Here is a 7,146-nt window from a genome sequence, read left to right as displayed (position 1 = left end):
TTTTACCCAAAACTTCCAGCAACATATTAAACACTCAAAAATCATAAACTTGGAATTAAAACTTATATTTTCGTTATAAAATATATTAAAAAAACTGTACGTATTTATTTGAGTAAAAATATCATTTTAATGTGAATTAAAATACCCTTTTAATTTCATAAAATCATCATAGCACTTGGAACATCACTTATGCATGCAAATCATTATTTCATCAAATTTCTCGCCAACTATACACAAAATCAACAAGGATATTGAATCATGGAACTCATCTTTACATCGTGCTTCTCTAAACTCATACTATAACCTTCATGTATCATCAAATTAACATTTATAAAAGACTTAAGATAAATTCTCAATTAACCAAATAACCTAGTATGTTCCTAATGAGTGTAGGTGACATCAAAGATAATAAGAAAAATGACCAACATGCATTGATAATTTCCCTATAGACTGAAACCCACTTGACATAAACATAAATTACCAAAAATCTCATTCACATCCACATGGACCCTAACATGTTTCTACACCTTTTTTTTTTAAGTATTTTAATATTACCATTAGCATGAAATAAATTAATCAAACCATCTTAATTCATACACACAAGGCCGAAACATCCATAGCACCATTTGCAAAATTATATCACCAACTTTCCGTGCCCTTTGAGAAAATAATACATTAGGTTTATAACAAGAGCACACAACAAGATCATGGTTACTAAGGCATACCCTAGCCGAACACATACATGCTCAAAGGAAAGAAAACAACCTACCAAGGCCCACAAGAAGAATCCTTAGCATATTTCAATGAATGTCAAATAAAATAAAAATCATGAGGAACAATATAAATGCATAGAAATGAACCATAGACAATTCCCAATATATCCAAAACCATAAACAAGATTTACAATAAACCTTCATGGTAATAGCAAAATGCTAGGATTCTCCATTACTTCCTTGATAGTGGTTAAAGACACACAAGAATTGATCAATCCTTTGGCACCTCAAGACCTAGGTTAAATCAAAACCCAAAGAGAAAATCCATTGCTTAGAACTTAAGAAGAAGAGAATAGATGAAAAGAAGGCATGAACATTAGAACACATACCCTAGGCTCTCGAAATCTCCTTCTACTTCTTCCTCCTTTCTCTTCTTTCTTTCTCCCACAAGCTCTCTCTCAGTCTCTCTCTCTCTCTCTCTCTTCTCCCAATTTCGACAGCCAACAAAAAGGTTCCCAAGGCTCCTATGTTCTTCTATTTATAGCCTCTAGTGACCAAATGCTAAGAAGAGGACTCAAGTGTGGAGAGCAAAATTCCTATCCCACAAATTATGCTAAATCCCACCATTTCCTCTCCTTACACCTCATCTAAACCTTTAGCCTAATGTGAACCAAATCAAAGATAAGCCTTGTCATCTTTTCCTACAAGATGACAACTTATATCTCTTTTCTTTTCTATTTTCTTTTCTTTTCTTAATAAAAGGAAAATGTTCAAGAATCACATTAAGTCTAGATTCATACTACCCTTTCCCCCTTTTTTTTCTTCTTTAAAAAAACAAATAAAATTAAAACACATTCACACACACACACACACACACACACATATAAATTTCAGCACACACACTCAATTAAATAAAATAAAGTAACATATTCTAATCACATAATTTGTCACACTTAATAAAATGTAACACTAATAATAAAATAAACATATTACACAATTATTCCAAATAAATCAATTAATTCACAATTCACATAAAACAACAATTCAAACAATATAATAAAAAATAATAATTCATCACACTTAACAATTAAATAAAACAACGCACAAAATTAATAGAATAATAAAAAAAATTTGGCACGCTACACTAAGGACTCCAAGTAAGTTAGCCTTTCCCTTTCTTGGCTACAACATGAATATAGCAGTGTGTGCTTGTAGTAGTAGATTCCACTAGTTTTGTTTGGGTCATTAAGACCAGAGTGTGCTTAATGCCTACTCTTGCAATGCTTTGGCATTTTGCGGGTAAATGGTAAGTAGGTACAAGTTGGAGCTAGAACCCTAACGAAAAATAGTTTGGGTTGGAGCCAGAACATGGAAAGTATATAGTTCGGGTTGAAGCCAACACAATGGTAATATAGTTAGGGTTGGAGCCAGGGCAATGGTAATATGGTCTAGGTTGGAGCCAGGATAATGATAATATAGTCCGGGTTAGAGCCAGTACATAAATGTTGGAATCAGGTTTAGGCCCAGATCCCTTGCTATTGATTCATTGATTAGTTATGATATGTGTTATATATCTTAAATGTTTTGGGATTTTCTGAGTGCAGGTTATCATGATATGTGTAACATTTTTTGGTAGGTACAATCAAAGCATTTGATTCTGTTTTGTCTATTGTTTGAGAATTGTATGATATGGTTGGGCTTTATCCAATACCCTAATGATCGGTAGAGATAACTACCTTAGGGAAACCCATTACAGGGTTTAGTATATTTGTGTGCAAGGCTATTATTACTAAGCGTTTTCACTTACCTAGTTGTTTCATGTTGTAGGTAAGTGCAAAAGAAAAATGGATCAGCGAGCACTAGAGTCTGCATATGGATAATACATGTGGCCCGATCTAGGGAGATTTTTGATGGAACACCATTTTGAAAAGGAATGTTGGGAGCTTGTTACGTCTTTTATGAATTTTGTTTTGCTTTAACTCTGCAAAAGAGTAGTTGTAATTTCGTTTGCTAAACTAAAAGTTTGCGCACACGTTCTTTATAATATTTTTTATACGGATTTTTAGTACAATGAGTTAAAAGTAAAAAGTTTTAATTTTCTGCATGATTTGGTCTTGTATGTTTTGAGGGTTGGTACAAGTGGTATCAGAGCTCGAGTTGAGCCGATTCTATAGACAAACCCACATGTAAATTCTGCAAGATAGACTGGCACTCACTGTAAGTACTGTTTTCTCATATCTGTTTCCTTTGCTTTCTTTTATTTACCCTGATTCTATAAATTGTAGGTTATGGCTAATATACCTAAGATAGGTGACCCTATGAGAGAGAACCTACCCATGATCCTTACGCCTAGGATCGATTATTATAGACTCTTTAAAGATGAGAATCCTCGATGCTTCGAGTATGATCAATGACATCGGCATGCCATTTGGCAATCGATGCATTACATGACAGAAGTCCTTGATAGGGCCAGCACACCCGAGCGACAGAGAGTACAATATGCCAACACTTGTCTTAGAGGCTCGACACATATATGGTATCATCACAGATGTTGGCGACTGGTTCGTAACACGCGGGATGACTTCCATATGCAGATCGAACTAGCATTTGGGCCATGGATTGGCCTATCTCCATGGTTGATAGCATACCTTGAGGTAGGGAGGTAGAGCTAGAGGAGGATCCGGACGAGGATTTTCACATAGAACTGGATATGGTGATGGAGATGATAGATTAGGTTTTGTTGTGAAAGTCTTGTTGATACTTTTGTAAAGACTCTGCAAACCAACTAAGTTGTTGAACTTTTGAATAGTTGTAGCACGCGCCCGTAGAAACCCCACGCGTAGTTAGGGTTCTCTTTTGTATTTATAGTTCTTCTAACAAAAACTTTGTGGCATGATCTGTCGTGATCATTTTGTATTGCTAGGTTATATCCCTGAATGTTATGACTACCTACTTTGAGTTGAATAGTTATGGTTTTTCTTTCTTGTGTATGAGCAAAACTTGTATGCTCATTTAATGCTAGGTTAGTATTCTTCCCTACCATACATTGTTGTATAGAAATTCGTGATGGTTCATAACACCTGAGCCAGGGGAGGTCGAGTTGTGAATCCACTAGATCAAGCTGAGAGAGTGGCCATTGACCAAGAAGTAGGTCGTGGCTGAGGCAAAGGAAGGGGTCGAAGCTGAGGGAGAGGCCAAGCAAAAATAGCACAACCGGAACCAGATCTTGCAACTTAGATAAAGGATCTGAGAAGGACTGTGCATGAGCAAAATTTAGCAAACCCTCAAGTGTTCGAAGCATTGATGTGTAGATTTCTGGAAGTGCCACACAACCCCGCAGCCCAGCACCCCAGGAAGATGTTGCTAAACAATAGGAATTCCTGGCATAAGAAGACCCACTGGTGGGAGCAAATCTGCCAGTAGATGCATCTAGAACAGAACAGTCGAAACCAATCTTGGAATGATTTAACATGCAAAACCCACCTGTGTTTGAAGGGACTTCGGACCCCTTGGTGGCAGAAGATTAGGTCAGCGTGCTGGAGAGAATCTTCAACTTTGTGGTAGCTACCAAAAGGGAAAAGGTAATCTATGTTGTGCATATGTTGAGGTAGGATGCCCGCATCTGGTGGGATATTGCTAAGAAGGGGCGTGATGTTGCACAGATTGAATGGGCATAATTCCTGACCTTGTTCATTGCCAAGTACTACAACCAGATAGTGATAGATCGGAAGGTCATTGAGTTCGCTAACCTAGTCCAAGGGTCATCTAGCGTATATGAGTACGTGTGTAAGTTTGACCAACTCTCAAGATTTTCTCTTAATCTGGTACACACTAAAGCCAACTGGGTACAAAAATTCATGAAGGGGTTGAAAAGAGAGATAACTTTGTTTGTGGATACCGAGAAGATCAGTGCGGATACTTATGATGAAGCCGTGGAGCAAGTAATTCAGCAATAGAAGTGTGGGGAAGACCAATACTCCAGGAAACTCTCGGTTTTCCAATGGTGGAAATAATAAAGGATGAATGGAGCCACCAAGCCGAAGTTTGAACTTCAACAAATAGCCAAGGAGAGAAAATAACTATTGGCCACAATGCAACAAATGCAATCGGTGCCACCCACGCGAGTGCAACAACAACAACTGCTTCACTTGTGGAAAGCCAGGTCATTTCTCTAGGCATTACCCGAATGAGAAGGGAGGAAGCGACCAACCAAAGCCAGTAGGAACTGCACCGTGAGTCTATGCACTCACCAGGGTGATGAAGGAGCAAAGACTTCCGACATGGTGTCAGGTCAGCATATGCATTGATGGACACTGGTGCATCCCATTCTTTTATTGCTACATCTTATGTTCATAACATAGATAGGAAGCCTGAGCCTATGGAAAATGTATGTGGTGTATCCTTACCTTCGGGGGAGGATATGATGGTACGGTCTTGGGTTAGAGTCATGTCAGTCTGGGTAGAAGGCAGGTGTATATGAGTACGATGTTATATTTGGTATGGATTGGCTAACCAAATATGGGGCGGTGGTGAATTGCAAACGAAGAAAGGTGACTTTTAACCCACCTGGGGAAGAACTGTTAGTGTTCCAAGGCACAACTCGCGAGAATAATTTCACTATAATCTCGACCTTGAAGGCTAGGAAATGACTGGATAATGGATGTATCAGATACCTTGCGAACGTAATAGACAAGGATAGGGAGTCTAAGCTACAACCAATGAGGTAGTAGTGGTGTGAAAATTTCTGGAATGTTTCCTGAGGATCTTCCAGGGATACCCCCGGACCGAGAAGTCGAGTTCGAGATTGAGTTGATTCCAGGCACCACATCTATTTGAAAGGCACCATACCGGATGGCATCGATAGAGCTTAAAGAACTGCAAGGGCAACTACAAGACTACCTGAACAAAATATTTATACGACAACGTCATTCTCCATGGGGAACCCCGATATTGTTCGTGAAGAAGAAAGACGGCTCCATGAGAATGTGTATAAAATACCTCGAACTCAATAAAGTGATGATCAAGAACCGATATCCATTTCCTAGAATTGATGACCTATTCGATCAACTGCAGGGAGCATCAGTATTCTTGAAGATTGAATTGAGATCCGGGTACCACCTGTTGAAGGTCAAGGAATTAGATATTTATAAACTTGGTATGGCCACTACGATTTCGTGGTGATGTCTTTTGGACTCACCAATGCGCTCATGACATTCATGGATCTTATGCATAGGGTATTAGGTGAGTATCTAGACAAATTGGTGATCGTGTTTATAGACGATATACTTGTATACTCGCGAAACCAGGATGAACACGCCAAGTACTTAGAGCTAATCTTACAACAATTACGTGAGAAAAAGTTGTACGCCAAATTCTCCAAGTACGGATTTTGGCTGACTCAAGTAAGTTTCCTAGGGCACATGGTGTCACAAGACAAAATTACAGTCAATCCAGCCAAAATCAAAGCGGTGAAACAATGGAAGGCCCCGAAGAACGCACAAGAAGTTTGCAGTTTCTTGGGCTTGGTAGGGTATTATAGGTGGTTTGTGGAAGGTTTTTCCAAAATAGCGACACCTATAACTGCACTCACCCAAAAAAATGTCAAATTTGAGTGGACAGACATACGTAAATAGAGTTTTCAAAAGCTAAAGACCAGATTAATGACTGCTCTTGTACTCACTATTCCAAAGGGTACTGAGGAATATGCTATTTATAGTGATGCGTCAGGTCAAGGACTCAGAGCCATATTAATGAAACACGGGAAGATGATCACATATGCCTCCCGAAAATTGAAAAATTACAAGAAAAAATATCCAACTCATGACTTGGAGTTAACATCGGTAGTGTTCGCATTGAAGATCTAGAGACACTATATCTATGGGATCTACTGCGACATATACACATATCACAAGAGTCTAAAATATTTCTTCACCTAGAAAGAGTTAAACATGAGACAATGGAGATGGTTAGAATTGTTCCATGATTATGATTGCAATATACTATACAACCCAGGCAAGGCTAATAAAGTAGTTGATGCATTGATTCAACAGCCAATGGCTTATTGAATTTTGGTGAACGAAATACCCCAAGAACTACAAATCGACATCTCCAAATTGGAATTGGAGATAGTAGTGGGAAGATTAGAAAATTTATACGTGCAACCCACGATCATGGAAGTAATCCAAGGGGGAGAACTCGCAGATGCGTGGATCCAACGAGTGGGGCATGAGACTACGAACAACATGCGACCAGGGTTTTATATCTCTGAGGATGGAGTGTTGGGTTTCAAGGGTAGATTTTTCATGCCTGATGATAAGGAGATTAAGAAACAAATTGTAATACCCTGGGTAGCCAAGACCATTACACTGTGTGTTTATAAAGGTGCAAGACTTGCTAATCTAGTCATTTAATTAGAAACGTGTTACTGAAACTA

The sequence above is a fragment of the Humulus lupulus genome, chromosome 1 (genome assembly GCF_963169125.1).
Source record: "Humulus lupulus chromosome 1, drHumLupu1.1, whole genome shotgun sequence".
Classification (NCBI taxonomy): domain Eukaryota; kingdom Viridiplantae; phylum Streptophyta; class Magnoliopsida; order Rosales; family Cannabaceae; genus Humulus; species Humulus lupulus.
The sequence above is the reverse complement of the archived record's forward strand: the minus strand, read 5'-3'. Positions refer to the sequence as shown.